The sequence below is a fragment of the Silurus aristotelis genome (genome assembly GCF_946808225.1).
Source record: "Silurus aristotelis genome assembly, chromosome: 16".
NCBI classification, from domain to species: domain Eukaryota; kingdom Metazoa; phylum Chordata; class Actinopteri; order Siluriformes; family Siluridae; genus Silurus; species Silurus aristotelis.
Genome location: NC_139589.1, coordinates 23,734,653 through 23,754,198, shown reverse-complemented (window position 1 = coordinate 23,754,198; position 19,546 = coordinate 23,734,653). Strand labels below are relative to the sequence as shown.

Sequence of the window (19,546 nt, the reverse complement as noted above, 5' to 3'; positions counted from 1 at the left end):
GAGCTTGTGCGCATGTGTGGTCAAAAAAAAAAACCCACATGCCTGGGTGTGGTCATGTCTGTGGTTTTCAAACACCACAATCATAAAAAGATCTCGCTGCTCGCTTCTCCTCGAAAAACGTGCAATAAATCCGAGCCGTGATCCCGTTTCTTTGTAAACATCAACATTCTTGAGACGTCAGCAGATTTAGCATTTTAATAATATGCTAGAAAAAAATCGAAAGTAGCAAAAGTTAGTGAAGTCTGGTATCTTAACCCTGCTGGTGGTCAGATATACGATATTCACTTTACTGCCATAGTTTTTCAATCTGATTGGTCCAAACATAAACCATTTATATTCAACACACTTTTTAACATTCTATTAATACTAATATGTTTAATATGCAAATATTTGCATAGTTTACAATCGACAAACCACGGCTATCAAAAAGATGGATGGATGGTATAAAAACTATTGCAATTTTTTGTCCTCATGTTACATTTTAGTTATTTTGTTTTAGTTACTTAATTTTAATCAAACCTACTTGTTATATTTAAATAGAAAATGTATTTATATTTTATAGATTTAAAATTGCTGTTGCTAATGTAAAATAATACGCGCTACGACTCCTTTATTGTTATATTGCAATTTATTTATATAATTGATTTATTACGTTTTTACTACTTTTTTTGGTTATTTTAAAATGGACAAAGTTCTTTTTAGAAACAATGTGTTTTTAATGCAACGCTGCTGTTTTGGGGGAAAAAACGGAGTACTGCGGGTCATATCGCAGAACGATATTGCGGCAGGACTTTTTTCTGTTATCTTGCCAACCAAAAACGGGCGTCGACAACAGATGAACGATTTCTGCTGCTGTCTTTCCTTGTTCTTCGTCAGTCCAAAGAAAAAAAAGAACATTCATCCTTACAAAAGTGTATAAACTTTCAAAACGACTTTTTGAATGCAGTTCTTCGTTTTGTTGTTGTTTTTGGAAACCGAACTAAATCTGGACGGAAGGGTGCGCATTCCTGACACACTTCAGCCCCACACACACCCACATGACATGTGTGATCTAAATGTAGACGTCTCTGGTTTTGGCCTTTAGGACAGGGCGCATACTACAGATCGCTCACACCGGCGGGGTCACGCCGATGATCACGTGGTGATTTGTTTATAGGAACGCTGCATGATCTCCACACGTTTGAATGCTTAATCATACAAATGAGCGGTGAGAACAGAGGCTGCACGTCAGGGTCTGGTGGGTGTGTGTGTGTGTGTGTGTGTGAGACTCCTGGTTTCACACGTATGAGCTTAAATCGGTCACAAGAACACAAACGTGAACGCTATACACAGTGTATAATGTTGGAATATCGGTCCTTAAGGTCTGGCTCGGACTAAAGATTTCTACAAACAAAACAAAAAAATATTAAGAGAGAGAGACGAGAGAGAAAGAGTAAGGAAGAGACCAACTAAAAGAGAGAGGGGGAGAGACAGAGAGAGAAAGAGAGAGTGAGGGAGAGAACGAAAGAGGCAGAATGAGACAGAGGGAGAGAGAGAAAAGACAGCTAAGAGAGACAGAAAGAAGAGAGAGAGAGAGAAAGAGAAAGAGATTCGGACTGAAGTGTGATGTGTGTCTCTCCTGTACATTCTCCCGCCTAGCAAATCCCAAAATGTATTCCAGGGTTAGGCACCGCCCACTTAAACCTGCTGCTGCATGCATCACTCCAAACCAAAACCACAGGAACCACAGAGGTAGAAAGTACGGAGGGAGGAGAAAGAAAAGACAACAGCTGGGAAATAAGAAACACATTTCCGAGTCTCCGGAGAGATTGCGTGTGTGAGCGTGGAATGAAAAGCGAGAGAACGTCAGGAAACTCCTGCGAATTTCGGTCCGAGAGGAACAGATTCTCGAGAACAGATCATGTAATAACAGAGGGGAAAATTCAGGTTTTCATCATGAATCCGTGTTCGGGCTCGCTGGGGACAGATAACGGAATTCAGGGCGTCTCCGTCCCTCCACAATCTGTCCTGTCTCTCAATAATAACTTTTGAAAAAATGGAAACGAAGAGCACTGAGAAACTGCTGTCCAGAAGAACCCAGGACCCAACTCAAACTTAACACCCCATACACACAGACACACACACACACACATACACACACCAGACAACCCCCAAAGCCACAACACACACACACCCACCACCATACAAGTGAAAAATTATCAGTTCTTCAGCTGTTTTTAAACCGAGCCTTTAGCCTGTAAACAGTTACATTGTCCAGTTTGAAAAAAAATTTTGATTTTCACCTTGACGTAAATCGTCTTGGTGTAAATTGCTAGTCAGACGTAAATTACTAGCTTGACATTACAAACTGTTTGAAATACACTGCAAATTTGATGTAAATGCTTGACATAAATTGTCAACTTGATGTAAACTGCTAGTTTGACAGAAAAACGCTTGAATTTAATTGCCAGTCTAAAGTCAACTGCCGGCTTGACGTAAATGTTTGCTGTGAATTGCTTGTTAAACGTGAGCTTGACGTAAACTGTCGGCGTGACATGAACTGCTATATCGCAAAACATGCAAACAATTCACGTGTCCATTCTGTAATTACAGAAATACACGCGTGACCATTTTTCTAAATAGCAGCTCATTTGACCTTTTTTGTAAAACACAAACAATCAGTTAGTTTGACTAGTTTGCAAACAGTCAGCAGATTACTGTAGATTACAAAGTATGTTCGGACATGCGAACGATCATGACGCTGGACCGATATGCAAATTAGTTTTATGTCGTAATGCAGTGCCCCCCCCTCCTCCTTCCAGAAACCGGACTTGGCAGGGTTCTCTGGGGTGTGAGAGCAGCAGCAGGAGGAGGAGGAGGCGGGATGGACTGTTTGGGCCTCTGCAAAAAGCTTATTACTCTTATAATACGTCTCATGAACGTGTGCACGGCGGTGTACAACAAACACACACACACACACACACACACACACACACACACACACACACACACACACACACACACACACACACACACACAGCAGCCTTGCCTACACACCCCTCTGGAAAGTCCTTTAAAAACACAAAATGTCTCGGTTTATGCAAAAGACTAAAATCATTGTTACTTACTTTTTTTCGGTGAATGCTGCAGTAAAGGACAGCGACTCGGAACCAGAACCGGACCCGGATGTATATATATTTATATATATTATTGTGAAAAATCTCCGACACTCCAGTGTTTTCTTTCCCTGCTCCTGCAACAAACCCGATCAGCGTCCCCTGCCCGACCCGCACTGCGCATGTGCACTATCTGCACGCATGCGCCTTAGCGCCGCCTGGCGACTTTTTCTGCGCATGCGTAGTATGGGATCTTTATTTTATTTTATTTTTCATTTAGTTTTTCATTAATTTTTTTCTCTACCGTAAACAAATTTCCTCTTGTCCACTTTTTATTATTATATCTTCTCTGTTAATGAATGATCAAACGATCTTCTGGATCTAACGGCACATAGTAAAATCCTGAAATTCAGCATGACTTGTCACTATCTGAGACCCAGAAATCAGAGATGAGCATGATTGGGCTGAAGGTGGCGCTAGAGTGCAAGGTTTTACATTTCAGCATAGATAGATATAAGACCAAACTTGGAAAACACAAATATATGCATTTTTTTCCCCCCTCATTGATTCCTTAAAAACACCAAAGACTCCAAAAAGCCACCCAATTATATTCTTAGCTGGTTCTGCTAATTTGCATAATAAAATCCCAATAAAAAAAAGTGTTTAGAATAAAAACTTTTATTCCTGTTCATGGAAACACAAGCCTTCTAGTTTACTGACATTTCTAACTAACATTCCATTCCACATGTAATCCTGATTTGCTCTTAGAAGAACCTCCACTCTTCTGGGAAGATATTTCACTAGATTTTGTGAAGATTTGTGGAGATCATTCAGCTACAAGGATGTTAGTAAAGACAGGTAGTGATGTATGTGAGGTGAGGAGGCCTGAGGTGCAATCAGTGTTCACATTCATCATGTTCAATAGGGTTAAAGCCCTAGCAGGAGATCTTCTACTCCAACCCATGTAAATCATATTTTCATGGAACAGGCTTTGTGCACAGGGGCATTGGGTCAGTTTGGGTCTCCTAGTTGAAATGAAGGGAAAATTTCATTTCAAAGCATCCAAAGACCTCCTACACGATTGAGTGCCTCCAACTTTGTGGAAACAGATAGAGGAAGAAACACATCTGGGTGGAAAATGCTCCAATACTTTTGGCCCTCGCATGTACGTGCTCACAGAAAATCCTCAGTTGCACAACACTGACCACTTGGTGATGGTAGTGCACCAGAATAACCACCACACAAACAATTTTTTTTAATTGAACAGCAAAAAAAAAAGATTTCATAAGGAAATAAAACTAAGGATGTTTTATTATGCAAGCAAAAATCCCCATATCGCAATCGATGAGTGTTTTATAATAATGCATTAATAAGCAGCTGCACTGCACTCGGGCATATGTAAAGAACCAAACACACAATCGTCATGCAGTTATAGAAAAATAATCAACGACTGGGTGGGCATTGATTACAGATTTTCTTTGAAGGTGATGTGTTTTATTCCTCTCGCACCACCACCACCACAATTGGTATTTTTTTATCCATTTGTAGTTACATAAAAAAAATAAATAAATAGTCAGTTCCTGTTTCATGTGATGGCCAAAAGTATTGGGACACCCCCTACTTGTCCAGCCATATGTGGTTCTTCCCCAAACTGTTACCACAAACATAGAGGCACACAACTGTATAAAACGTCTTTGGATGTTGCATGAAATTTCTCCTCCACTTGAACTAGGAGACCCAAACCTGATCCAGCATGACAATGTCCTTGTGCACAAAGCCAGCTCCATGAAGATCTGCTTTCCATGGTTTGGAGTGAAAGATCTCATACTATAGCACTCCAACCCTGTTGAACACAATAAATGTGAACACTGACTGCACCCCAGACCTCCTCACCTCACCTACATCAATACCTGACTTTACTAACACCCTTGAAGCTGAATGAGATCTCACAAATCTCCACAGAAATCTAGTGGAACTTCCTCCCAGAAGAATGGAGGTTATAATAAAAGTAAATTGGGATGCTAAAATAGATGCACACACCAATCTTCTGGTCAGGTGTCCACGAACATTTGCCCTTATACTGAATCACTTACAATACAGGAGCTTAAAAGTAGAACGTCTTGTTACAGTGAAACAGTAACAGTGAAAGCTCCTCTGTCCAGATCTCAACCTAATTTGCATTGAATATCTGATGGAGGTTTTGGAGCGTACAGGACGGGAGTGTGACGGAAAGACATATCGCTTTAAGGCCACTTAAAAAACGATTTATTGCGATAAGCATTATCGAAATGTGACCAAACAAATTCAAACAAATTACCTCGCTGCTTTACACCCTGATAACGGAGCTATTTTTAGAAGTTATTTTTACACAGTGAGTAAACACCATATTGCATAGGCCATGTTTTGAATCTAAAATCAACACCAAACCCTTGAGAAATGTTTGGCATCATCTTTAGAGCTAGCTCTTATTATTTTCATTTACTAGTTCTGTCACATCGCTGCATTTGTACAGTCATTTATCAGATGTTATCGAAAGAATAAGGGTTAAAAAAAGTTCAGGGAAATGATGATCTGCACAAAATCGTACCTTGAGCAATAAAAAACAAATCCTTTTTGAAACCTAAACAAGGAGAAGATACCGAGAAGTCATACTAGCTTTATTGCATTTTTGGAAGTAGTCTCCAGTTTCATCATAAAGGGGATTATTATAATTTTTTAAACATTTTTTCCCCTATTAATTTCAGAAGAATGAAAGAGTCTGGTGACGGCTGCCGAACGCCTACTTATAGCTGCTATGAAAAACGATAACAGGAACTAACTTGCTTCATGGACATTCCACGCTTAACATTTTGCTTCATTATAAAACCGATTTAAAAAATACGCCTCGTCATATTAAAAGTAATGTAATCATTGGCGACCGATGCGGTTTATGTTTAGGTATGCACCAAAGAGGGAAAAAGCTGACTCATAAATGTATTCAGATTTCTAAGATCAGTACACAAGGAAACAGCTATTCCGTGAACAACTGTAGGAAAACACTGCGTTCAGTTTAGATGAGGTGAACTGAGACAGACTTCCTTCACACAGTAAGAACCAATCAGTCTACACAGATAATACAAATGAAAAAACATTTAAAGAATCCACCGACACTCGTGGGTGTTAGGAGGAGTCTAACTAGGTCAGGTGTGTTATGAGACAGCACTCTGTTGAGAATTGGTTTTGCCACAAGGAAGCAGACAGAGCAGATCCCAGAGGTGGTAACAGGGATTTTTCAAGACAGGAGTATAAAAATTCTGTAAACTTTTAGAAAGAATGCCTGAGCGAGTTTTGCCGAAGTCCATCCTCCTCTGGATGGAGTTGTCTTTAACCGCAGAACACTCTGTGAGGATGGTTCCACATCAACAGGCTTAATATTCATGAAGTTACTGAGAAACTCAAGAACTTTGATATTGGATTTGAACTGTAATTAATATAGACAGTCTGCTTCAATGGTTCAGGAACACAGTTGCATGAACAGTTCTGCATTTAAGCACCTTTCATTGAACTGTACACTTCAACAACAATGGACTTGCAATGAATGGAAAGTCGGTGATGAGGATGGGTTCCTTTTTGAGTCACGTTCCTTTCTAGGTTTCTTCCTTATACCATCTCAGGGAGTTTTTCCTTTGCCACATTTGCCACTGGCTTGTTTGTTAAGGATAAACTTACAATTACAAGTAACAAACTTATAAGCACTAAACATTTACATCTATAAAATTTTATAACCTTTTTATCTCCAGTGTCTATTTTTTTAAGTGCTGCACAAATAAAAATGAACTGAATTGTATTGAAGTGAACAGGTTCATTGTGTGATAAGAAGGTGGTTAGAAAAAAAACCCAATGATCTTCTGAACTACTCTTATAATGCTTTAAGATCTTTGATCTGAAGTGCATTTTGTATAACCAAGAATGAGACACTTTGTGTTGTCGTTTGGTGGGACGAGGATCTGTGGAAGGGGGTGAGGATTGGGGTGAGTATGAATGAGGTTAGCTCTCTTTAAACTCTACATGGAGTGAAAATAAGTGCTGGGTTTTCTTGTCTAGACAAACAAGAGTCTAGGAGACGTCCTCTCTGAAAAATCTCTCCACATTTGCATATCATCCAAGCAACAGATGACAAGGGATTATCTGAAAACCAGTGGACCTAACACACAGCCCTGGGGAGCACCAGTGTCAAACAACTCCTAGTCTCCTAGTCAAAAGAAAAACATGGTATAGAAAAAGTTCTCATAAGGATTTATAACATACCACCACCCATGACTGAGTCATATTCAAACACTTAGTGAACAGCTTTGTAAAATGATACGAACAACTGTAAAATCTGTTTGCTTCAAAGCGTGAAACTTAAAACTGGGCTCTTTTTTTGCTCGCCGTGACACGTCTGTGAGACACAAACAATGCTGAGATACAAATGACTTTTAGAAAACACCTTTTACATAACACTGTCAGTTTCCTATGAAGACAGAATGAAAAATCGCAGCATAAACACATGACTGAGTAAACGGTCTGGGCTTGGCTGTTAGTGGCTCCAGGACAGCTATTATTTGTTTCAATGATTCCGATCAGGAAAAAGAAAACTAGCCAATGAATCATCTGATACACTGACCTGTAAAACAAGTTCTTTGTTATGCATTTGCTGTTTTAATCACATGAGTCACAAATAAAACAGAAGCTCTGTTCAATCATCTTTATTTATTTATTTATTTTTTTTACAAATAACCTGTGTAAAAAGGTGTATTATGTTGCATTAAAAAAAAGTCTATTTGGAGGACCTGCTTGCTTGTGTTTAGATGGAATTTAAATGAAATGATTGTGGACACCTGACCATAATATTGGTTTGTGCTTCTTTTTAAACATCCCATTCCACCTTTAGCCCCTTTATACTGTTATTGGAACCTTCACTCATCTGGCAAGATGTTCCACTAGAGGTTGTGAAGGTTTGTGGAGATTCATTCAGCTACAAGGGTGTTAAAACAGGTCAAGTACTGATGTAGGTGAGATGTGGTGAGGAGGCCTGGGGTGCAGTCAGCATTCACATTTATCATGTTCAATAGGGTTGGAGCTCTATAGCAGAGGATCTTTAGCTCCGACCCATGTGAAGCAGATCTTCGTGGAGTTGGCTTTGTGTACAGGCACATGTCATGCTTTTAACGGGTTTGGGTTTCCTAGTTCCAAGGGAGACGGCATATACAGTCGTGTGCAACTTTGTGCTAACATTTTGGAGAAGAACCAAATATGGCTGGAAAAATGTCCCAATACTTTTGTCTATAAAGTGCATGTGTCTGTATAAAGCCTGTTGTAAAGAATTAAACACAGGAAAAGTTCAAAACGTTTAGACCGACTTTCCAAAAGATGATTTGTTTTTCAAATACATTGAATCTCTTAAATCCACACATGCCGAAATGTATACTGTATAATTAGGCTTTCAAGCAGCTGAATGGCCTAACATGCAGCTAAAAATGCTAACAATGCTAACAAGGACATAACCTCATGAGTCCTTGTTGCAAAGAAAAACAAGATATCAAGTGTACTCATTTAAATGTGCTTACTTATTTACAGGCTAAAAACCAACAGCTGAGTCATTTTGAAAAATATTACCTAAAGTTCCTTTAATACACACAACAGAGCGTAGCGTTAACCCCACAGCGCTCTTCCAGCAGAGGAAAAAGCTAATTTCCGTATCAAATATTGTACAGGATCTCCTATGTTATATGATCTCCAATGTATTTCAAGTCAAGGACCCCTTAGGTAATGGGGCAGGGACCCCCCTGATACATAATGTGTCAAAAATAGTCTCTATTATGCTAGTAACTGTATATTATGATTTTAAGACAATTAGAACTACGTTGTTGTTGTTGTTGTTGTTGTTGTTGTTGTACATGCACCATTGTCTGTATATTTTCATATATTTATAAATCTTTTAAAAAGATTTATGCATCATAACAAAAATATATTTTGCAATTAAAATCACAATTTATTAAGTTGTTCAGTCGTCATTTTGTTTTTATAGATTTGCAGTTTCATACATTTTTCTTTTACTGTCAGTTGGATAATTATGCACTTACATGAACTTCGGCTTTAGTTTTAATAGAACTGGACATTTAATTTTACTGTCAGGTGGACAATTTTACATTTTGCTTAGTTAGTTCACAAAACAATGTCTTAGCCTGCTAAAGCCAAATCATGTGCTTTAGTGTGAGAATCTGATGACTGGATTTGGTTCCGTACGTCATTTTATGCTGATGAGGCCTGGTGATTCATCTCTATGTCAGTATCTTGTGATCTCTATGGACACTGGATGCAACTGCCTTGGACAAGCAGTGTTTTTCTTCAAACATTGCTAGTCTGGTGCATGTCCCCTTTTCAGTAGCGGTACATGCGTAGTGCAGGTGTTTGTTACCGCCATCTTTTCCCACTGCTCCACTGATCCCTTCATCCTCTCCCAATGCTCCACTGATCCCTCCATTCTCTCCCACTGCTCCACTAAACCCTCCATTCTCTACCACTGCTCCACTGATCCCTTCATCCTTTCCCAATGCTTCACTGAGCCCTCCATCCTCTACCACAGCTCCACTGAGCCCTCCATTCTCTACCACTGCTCCACTGAACCCTCCATCCTCTCCCAATGCTCCACTGATCCCTCCATTCTCTCCCACTGCTCCACTAAACCCTCCATTCTCTACCACTGCTCCACTGATCCCTTCATCCTCTCCCAATGCTCCACTGAGCCCTCCATCCTCTACCACTGCTCCACTGAGCCCTCCATCCTCTACCACTGCTCCACTGAGCCCTCCATCCTCTACCACTGCTCCACTGAGCCCTCCATCCTCTCCCAATGCTCCACTAAACCCTCCATCCTCTACCACTGCTCCACTAATCCCTTCATCCTCTACCACTGCTCCACTGATCCCTCCATCCTCTACCACAGCTCCACTGATCCCTTCATCTCTCAGGGTACAAGAAAGACATGTTTTAACACGCTGCTCTGAGCTAAAAAGAACTTCTGAAACAAACAGCTAAGTCACTTGCAGTCTTCGTACTGCTAAAGTTTCTCCTTTTGCTGAAGTACTTAAATTAGTACTTCTCCTATTTAAAAAATATATTTTTTTTAGCTGACAGTTTTTAGACTGATGGCGTCTTGGTCTGTGACCTAATGCACTAAAACTCTCGTATGCCATGGATATAATTGTCATCTTTCAAATGCCATAAATCTAACAACCCCTATCACAAAAACACATGACATACATTAGAAATAGCTAAAGCTCTTTAAACACTTCACCATCACACCACATGTGATGTGGTTCTTAAGCATGTATCCAGATTTAGTCACAATTTGCTGTTATAACAATATCCACTCTTGTGTAAAGGTTTTGTACTAGTGTGGAGTTTGGTAGAGGTTCAGGTCAGAGATTTTTGAAGGATAACTGAGATCTTTTACTCCGAACTTGTCCAACAATGGAACTTGTATGCACTTTATGCACTGTCATGCTGGAACAGGTTTGGATTCTGCTTAGTTCCAGTAAATAGGAAATTACACTTTTAGACCAGACAAATACATTGTAAACAATTGTGTGCTTTCAATTAAACTGGAAACGTTTGACGCAACACTTCGCTGAATAACTGTATACTAATGAACTCATCCGTTTTTTTCTTGTTTGGGAAGATAACAACCGGTTCAGATACTGGCAGTAATGATTTGCTGCATCCTGGTATTGTTAATTACTTCCTTCATAAAAATGCTAAAAGGCCTTTGGGTGCAATTATAAAACAAGAAAGTTGGTGATACACTGAAATGTTGGTAGACATCTGACCATAAGATCAGCATGTGCTTTCTGAACATTCCATTCATTCTTTCGTTCTTTCGTTCTTTCTTTCTTTCTTTCTTTCTTTCTCTGCTTCTCCCATTAGGGGTCTCCACAGCGGATCATCTGTCTCCATACCCCTCTGTCCTCTGCCTGTGTGTGTGTGTGTGTGTGGGTGTGTGTGTGTGTGTGTGTGTGTGTGTGTGTGTGTGTGTGTGTGTGTGTGTGTGTGTGTATATGTGTGTGTGTGTGTGTGTGTGTGTGTGTGTGTATGGGTGTGTGTGTGTGTGTGTATGGGTGTGTTGGGATTCCATTTCAAGGAAACCCTTTTCCTTGTTCCTTATAAAAGGATCATAAAAAGCTTGTGACAGATGAGGAAGTAAACATGATTGATTTTATTCAAATGAATCTATACTTTATCAATATATGACTCACCATGTGCTCATGTGCCAGTTGTGCTCATAAAGCATCTATTTTTGCAAACACACATGCTGACAATCTGCTATTTACCTGCGATGAATAAATGACTGAATATGAAATACTTATATGTACATTAAAGGGTTACTTTGTTACAGGGTACATTAGAAACGATATCAAATATAAAGACAGTATTCCGAATCTGTATATCCTGTCATCTGAAAGGTTTCCTATTTTGGGAAGCAAGACAAAATGCTCTAAATGCATGCTCCGTTATTGAATTTTCCACTTCGGGAAAATCTTCAGGACTTTAGTATCATCTAACACTGGTGGTCAAAATCTAAAAAGAGAGGTAAAAAGAAAGAGCAAGACAGAAGGGAAAGAATTCTCTAAACACATGCTCTATAGGTTTTTATTTCACACCACAGGAAATAAATTGAAGTTTGGAATCTTAAGAATGCATTTAATGTTTCATAGTAATTGCATAAATAATGCACATGATTTACTCTCATCACTGTACATATGGACCCACACCCTCATTTAACATATTGCTATTTATTGCAAATACACTTATGCACTTCTGGTTAGATACTAACTGCATTTTATTGGCTCTGTACATGCACTTTGCACAAATTCAATCTAATCTAATTCAATCTAATCTAATTAGGTTAATAGAGACGCTATTAGATTATAGGAGTCCTATATTTCTAAAAAATACACGTTGACTGCTGTTGTCAATCTACAAAAATAATTCAGAGAAGTCATAAATATTCTATGCAACACTCCGCTTCCTCCTTTACGGCAAATGTGAGCAATCGGCCACGACAGTCTGGAGATCTGAACTTTTTTTTTATTTTTGCCAAAGCTGTGAACCTGATAAAAAAAAAAAACAGTAGTTACCATGTTCATATCTCATAGCTGACACATTATCCTTGTGCAAACGTGTCGTTTACAGTAAAGGAAACGCTGGCATTTCAACATTATTCTTACTGAAGTGACATATCACCTTTGGTCCCTTTTTCTGATTAAGAAGCAGCTGATTAAGCACTTTAAACCGAAAGTTATTTGAGAAGTAATATGTTTGTTTGATTTTTTTATTTTTTTTTGCATTGCAAAACTGCAGTCTCGTGTAAAAAATTGTTCGTTTGCAAATTAAAAAGCAACACTCATGCTATGCTAGCTGTGGTCAAGGCTGAAGAAAGAGAGAAAAATAGTTTAGTTGTCTTTTTATTTTTTTTTTTTATAGTTTGCTTATGCTCACTAGGGGGGAAGGTTTGAGCTGCAGTCAGCAAATTACGGAAAGTCCCTGTGAGTCCGACTGACCGTAAACTAGACCAATACCAAAACACAAGTGCTTTCTTTGGTGCTTCAAAAACAGAGAAGCCTCATGTTGACCAATGCATATAGCTTCTCTTTGCTTTTCTATTGTAGTTACTGGAACTAAGCAAAGGGGGAAATTATTTCATTTGCCCTTATTAAAGTAATATTACTATTTATATAATATACCATCATAATCATAAAGCAGGTTGCAAAAGAACCTCAGGAGTTTGAGGTTCAGCTGGAGGCAGAGTTCCTGAGCTACTTCAGCTAAAATGTTTTTCAGGTGCTAAAAAAAAAACAGCCGATGTTCCTTTTTTTCAAAGAGAGGAGACACGAGAGTGAAAAAAAGGGAAAAATACTCAACAGGGACTTGCTGAATGAAAATGAAACTTTTTTGTGTGAAACGTGAATGTAATTCCCGTGTGTACTCCCATTTCGGTGTGTGTGTGTGTGTGTGTGTGTGTGTGTGTGTGTTGCAGCCGTGTCACACTGAAAAATAATCCCTATTCGAGCACTTCTGTGTAAAAGATTCTTCCTCATTTGGATAAAAATGTCACTATGGATGAAGTGGTAGATCTTTGGATAAGGTTTTGGACTAATGATCAGGTTCAGTTTTGTTTGTGGCGCGTTTTAACAATGGCCGTGGTCTATAATCAGCTTAACACCGATAAAATGGTTTAAAAAAACTGTATAGGTTTGTTCCTAAAAGTTGATCCCTAATTGATGGTGTCTGTGGCAAGAAAAAAAACTCCTTTAGATGGTACATGGAAGAAGCCTTGAGAAGAACCAGACTCAAAAGGGAACCCATCCTCATCTGGGTGGCACTGAATCTCCATTCATTAAAGTTCATGAAAAGTGTGGTTCTGAGAAAAAGTAGCAGGCTGTTGATATTAACTACAGTACAAATCCATCCTCAAAGTTCTTGCATTGCTCAGTAACTTCATGGATCTTTAGGCTGTTGATATGGAACCATCCTCACTCAGCGTGGTCTCCAGTTGAAGAGAACTTCATCCAGAGGTAGAACATCATGATCCGAAAAGAAGAAAGGGACAGGAACACTGGTCACTGGTACATCAAGAGCATGTTTTAAATCCCAGTTAAAATCCCAGCACCACCAAGCTGCCACTGCTGGGCCCCTGAGCAAGGCCCCTACCGCTCAGTTGCATAAAGTAGATAATTCACTCTCTATATGGACGTCTGCAAAAATGTAAATGTTAGCATGTTACATCATGTGTATATATATTGCACATGTACTCGCCTTTTTTTTTGCTAACTGACAGCAATTGTATTTGCATATTGTGTTACAGGCTTTTCAACTGCACTGTTTTCTAAAAGAAATTTTTAAACAGTAATATATCGTGAATATTTCGTAAGAGTTACAACCCCCCAAAAAACTTATACTAATTTAATATTTGTATATTTGAGCAAATTATTTTGTAATTGCATGCGACACACAACCTTGAACTGCACCGCAGGAATCTTCCGAAGTTTTGAATAAAAGTTCCTGCAACAAAAACATGCAACTTTCACATAAATAATTCATGTTTGGGTAGAAAACCGTCGAGAAATGCGAGGAATCGTTACATAAATTGATACATTAAAGGTGCAGATGGCGGCAATACTGACCCCTTCATATGTAAACACAAAATTGACTAATATTATAAAAATAACAAGTAGAAAATAAGAACGGGATAATTTATGAAAGTTAGAATTAGATTCAGCTTTATTGTTATTGTGCAGAATACAAATACAGGGCCAATAAAATGCATTAGCATCTAACCAACAGTGTAAGTAGCAATGTATATAAATAAATGTAATATAAATATATAAATTACAATACTATAAGTGTGCTAGCGATGTTTCAAACCACACACAGATCATTTAGAACAGAGATCAAACTGAGACTGGAGCTACAACAATTCGAACACACAGCCTCCAGCCAATCAGAATTGAGCAAATACACCAAATAGACAAAATCCTCATTTGCTGGTAAAATCCCCTGCACTCACCAAGAAAAGATCTTCTGCTGTAGAACTCTATTAAACATGATGAATGTGAACGCTGACTGCACCCCAGGCCTCCTTACCTCATCTACATCAGTACCTGACTTTACTAACACCCTTGTGTCTAAATGAACACGAATCTCCATTAAATCTAGTGGAACGTCTTCCCAGAAAAGTAGAGGTTCTTGTAATAGCAAATGGGAAATCAATGTGGAATCCAATGTTCGAAAAGAACCACATACCCATCTCGTAGTTAGGCTTACCAAACTTTTGTCCATTTACTTTCTCTTTTTTACATTTAATAGACATTACTATTTTTCTCCATCCATCCATCCATTTTCTCCCGCTTATCCGTAATTCGGGTCGCGGGGGCAGCAGTCTAAGCAGGCCCCCGCCTTCTACTGCTGCCCAATCCTCACAGCACCGTCCCTTACGGTCCCTCCTGCAGGTGGTGAGCCCACGGGAAGGCGGCCCCACGTCACTCCGACGTCACGGACCTTGATATTTCCCTCGTAAGGGACCCCCGGAGCATAGAGGGTTAAGGGCCTTGCTCAAGGGCCCAAGAGTGGCAGCTTGGCGATACCGGGGCTTGAACCCCAGACCTTCCGATCGGCAACCCATACTATTTTTCTGTTTCTTATTATTATGTTTTTAATAGTGAGGGATTTTATCCATTGCGAGGTTAAGCAAGACACAACATGCTGTATGGTTTGGCAGGTGTGAAGAGAAAAATAACATTTTATCCAAAATCAACAAGGGTGGGATAAAGCAGTTGTGTGAGATTGATAGTAGGTATTTCCTTAACAATCACGTGAGAGAATTTTCCCTTTTTTTCACCATTGGGTAATGTGTTGTTGAATAGACTGAGACACACTGTACAGTATTAAGTACTTTAACTTGCACCTAGAAAGATTTCAACCGTAAAACTAATGTACTTTTAAACTGCCCAACCAGCTAACTAGCTGTAATGAATTGCTGTGCATCACTACCACTGCTAGAACAGGAGACTTTGATGTTCTTAAGTCAGAAACTGCAAAAAAAGTATAAAAAAGATTTTAATGTCGTATTGAGTTCATCTGAGTATTATGGTGTGTACGGTTGTCACTTTAAATATCCTTCCCTTGAGCAGTTTCTGTGGTGTTTCACATGTTCCTGACATTTCTGAGTGGGTTTCTTTGTGGGTCCTCCGGTTTCCTCTTATCTTCCAAAGAACAAGCACTTTGGTCGAATGCCCACATGCAACTATACACAGGTGCTATATTACTTTTCCCTTATTAACTTTTTTGAACTATGAGACACATTGATCATCAGCACTTGCCCTTGGTTCCTCAGAGGTCCTCAGATGTTCTCTATTTCTATCATTTGGACGATTGGAATAATAGTCGATTATTGAATAACTGAAGATTGCGATTATTGCACGCTGATAATGAATTCCCAGGAAGGCCACGTCATGAGCGAGCCTTGAATACATCCCTACCTTTTATACCCTTTTATACAACCTTTTGTTACTGCTGATCAAATGGTTTAGTGAGAACCTCAGATCTTCTCACCTGAACTCTTTGACAAACAAAATCTATAGAAAAAGAGGTTGTATCAAGGCTATGTTAATATTTAAATAGATTGTTACCTCGAGGGGTAAGTGAGTGTGTGTGTGTGTGTGTGTGTGTGTGTGTGTGTGTGTGTGTGTGTGTGTGTGTGTGTGTGTGTGTGTGTGTGTGTGTGTGGATGGTGGAAGGCTTTAGATCCACCCTAACCAACCTAGCATGAAAGCAATAACACCTCCTCCCCCATCAACACCCCCACCCCCTGTATGCTTCCCGGATGGCTATTTGAGATGATATGCAACTTTGCTTTCTTTGAATTCATCTCAGAACTTCACACCCACTGATCTGCAGGCTCCATGCAGAACTTCCACTATGAAGAACAGATCTGTCATTTTGTTCCAGTTAAGTTTTAAATTAATCTGTACTAAAAAGGTTAAAATTAGATTACTCTTGTATGATGACTAGCAGCATTCCAAAATGGTGACATCCCCCCACTCACACACACACACACACACACACACACACACACACACACACACACACTTCTTCAATATTCCCCAATGTAATGTTTTTGAGAAAGATGCCCACTCATATTAATGGGCTGCTGTGGTTTCCTGTTTATTGTAATATGTTTGATTGGTGTGTTTTGGTAACCAGGATTACCAGGACCTTGTTACTTGTTTGGCTTTGTGCTTGAGGCAATTGAAACTTTAGTATGTATTCTGTCAGTGCAGAAAATACTCGTTTCCGTATTCTGTCTCAGAGTTTCTGGGAAGCCCTGTTGAGAAAAACAGAAAGTGAAAGTAAAACACCCTTCAGGCTCTTTGTCAGAATCCTATTATGTCTGCATTCAGAGAGCACTGCTGGATGAATGTATACTTCTTTACAAGTTACAATGATACCCTTGTGTTCCTGACCATTTTCCCGCCCATGCAGAGCGAATATAAGGGTCCGGTATAGAGAAAAGGCTTGTGGTTTGAACAGTATTATGCACATTACATTCAAACTGGGTCCGAGTGCAAACCCTGAGCTGTGTTCTGTAATTATGCAGAATATATAGGACATAACTTATTTGATCAAACGAATGTGTCCATCCAGGGGATTTCAGCTACACCCATTGCTAGTAGAATGGTACCAATATGCTCAAGTCAGTTGATAAAGTAAAATGGAAGCGTCTAGAAGCAATAAAATGTTTTGTATGAACTGATAGATCATGCAAATTGCCTCTAAAAGCCATATGTACCCAATAAATGTGCACCAGGGGCACCATGAGACAAGATCACAAGCCGCACACAAGAATGAACATTGGACTACGGAGCAGAGGAACATTTGGCAGTCCGATGGAAGAATCCTGGATTTGCCAGTAAACACAACCTTCCAGAGTGCCAGCAGTTAAATAAAAGATATTCTTGGTTACACAGTTAGACTTTTTGACCACACAGTAGTTATAAAAGGGATTTATTTGTTTAATTCTGTGTCACCTGTCTGGTTCCTCTCAAGGTTTCTTCCTCATATCATCAGTTTTTTTTCACCACTCAATAAGGAGAAACAAGGAATGTTTCATATAAAATTTCATTTTATTTCCATAAGGCTTTGCAACAGCGGCCATTGTTAGAAGTTAGAAGGTGTACAAAAATAAAAGTGAATTGGATCTACAATAATTACAATATCATACAATATACAGAGAAATCCACAGCTATCAAGCCTTCACAGGTTTTATACTAAACTGATTCGAAACAAAATATCTATTAAATCTTGTACAGATGCAGAACAAACGCTTTGGTCCACATGAGTCTTTGATGGCTGTAATCACGAGGGGCGTTCAAGTCAAACCGGGACTTTTGAGTTAAAACAATGAAACAATAATATACAATAAACAATAAAAGAACAAATTTAAAAAAGTAGAAACTGCATTTATTTCCCACATCCTCCACTGCTACATTTATACACAAGAAATGTCATCATCACACGCTGTTCCATGCACGCACCAACACTTGTCTGCCATCTTGATTAACGGTCTCTGGACCGGCCCGCGGCATGTGCGCCACCCAAAAGTAATGAGACGCACTAGTTGCGTACTATCGCACGCAGTAACGCCACGCTAGCGTCCATATTTATCGCTGTAAAAGTCCAGTTTTGACTTTTTGATGTAATCCTGTAATCCTAACAGACGATGTACATCTAGAAGAAAAAAGAAGAAAGAAAAAGAACAGAAGAAAAAACAGAAGTATAACAAAAAGGAAAAGCCTTTTATGTTCACTCGAGACGTGCGTGTTATTGTATACATTTAAAGAATTATACAGAATGATACAGGAAGCTGAAATTCAAATATAAACACTGCTGTGGTGCACATGACACTTTTTCACAGAGCCTGCTGAAAATGATGGTCTTTTATGGTTTTTGAGAAACGTAGGCAGGTTGCTTTTTTCATTTCTATGCAACAAACGAGGTCGTTTTAAAGGCCTTTTCATCTGTCATCTTAGGCAATAAAAGAAAAAAAAGAAATTTTCTGTAGTTGCTGTTCAGATTTGGAGAACATGCTAACTTATTATATACATGTAAATTAACTGGTGAAAGGAATACTGAACTAACCTGACTACCATTCCATACTTCATGTAACCCCATGCAATTTCATCTGGACTGTGGCTCATTGAAACCAACTTTACCAAACAAGACATAAAGATGATTATCTGAATCGTACATCCGAGCTCTGTACATGTTTAGAGAGCAAACTGTCGTCTTGACTGATATCTAGCATGGAATGACCTGCACAGTCACCACACCTAAACTCTTTTGAACTTCTCTGGGATGAACTGGATCACAGGAACGAAATCTCCAACTAATAAAAGAAAATCTTTGGCAAGTTTTCCAAAAAGCACGGCGAAGTATTTCTGCTGAATTCTTAGATAAAAAAAAATTCCAGATGCCAAGAGGGTTATTCATGCTAAGGGAGGATTTTTCAATGAGGATAAACAGGAACATCTGGACCTTTTATATTTGTTTGGTCAAAGGAAGTCTGCAGACGGTTACCAAGTTTGCTGTATAGAAAAGGGAACATGCAGGTGTCTCTCAAAACCTATAAAAAGAAACTAGCTGTTTTTCACAGGCACTGTACATTTGTTTGTTTTATTTTTATTTCCAATAGGATGTTCATAAACTGGCGATACGTTACAATGACCCCATCGTAACTTGAAAATATGGTAAGTCGGAGAGCGAAGGGTATTCTGGTATATTTGCGAGTGGAGGGCGGAGCGTACGCTGCTACATTTGCGAGTGGAGGGCGGAGCGTACGCTGGTATGTTTGCGTGTGGAGGGCGGAGCGTACG

At 39.2% G+C, this 19,546-nt stretch overlaps 1 protein-coding gene across 30 annotated transcripts in view; it reads right to left on the bottom strand.

Annotated features, from left to right (window-relative positions):
* Positions 1-3,561, bottom strand: part of add1 (adducin 1 (alpha)) — a 33,142-nt gene extending 29,581 nt beyond the window's left edge. For 24 of the 30 annotated variants that reach the window (XM_083563708.1, XM_083563709.1, XM_083563681.1 and 21 more), the window contains exon 1: positions 3,108-3,289. The gene's annotated coding sequence lies outside the window, so the exon portion shown is untranslated. Of the gene's footprint in view, positions 1-3,107 lie in introns of all 30 variants that reach the window. The other 6 variants (XM_083563698.1, XM_083563699.1, XM_083563686.1 and 3 more) reach the window with 3 other exon arrangements.
* Positions 3,562-19,546: the final 15,985 nt, after the last annotated feature.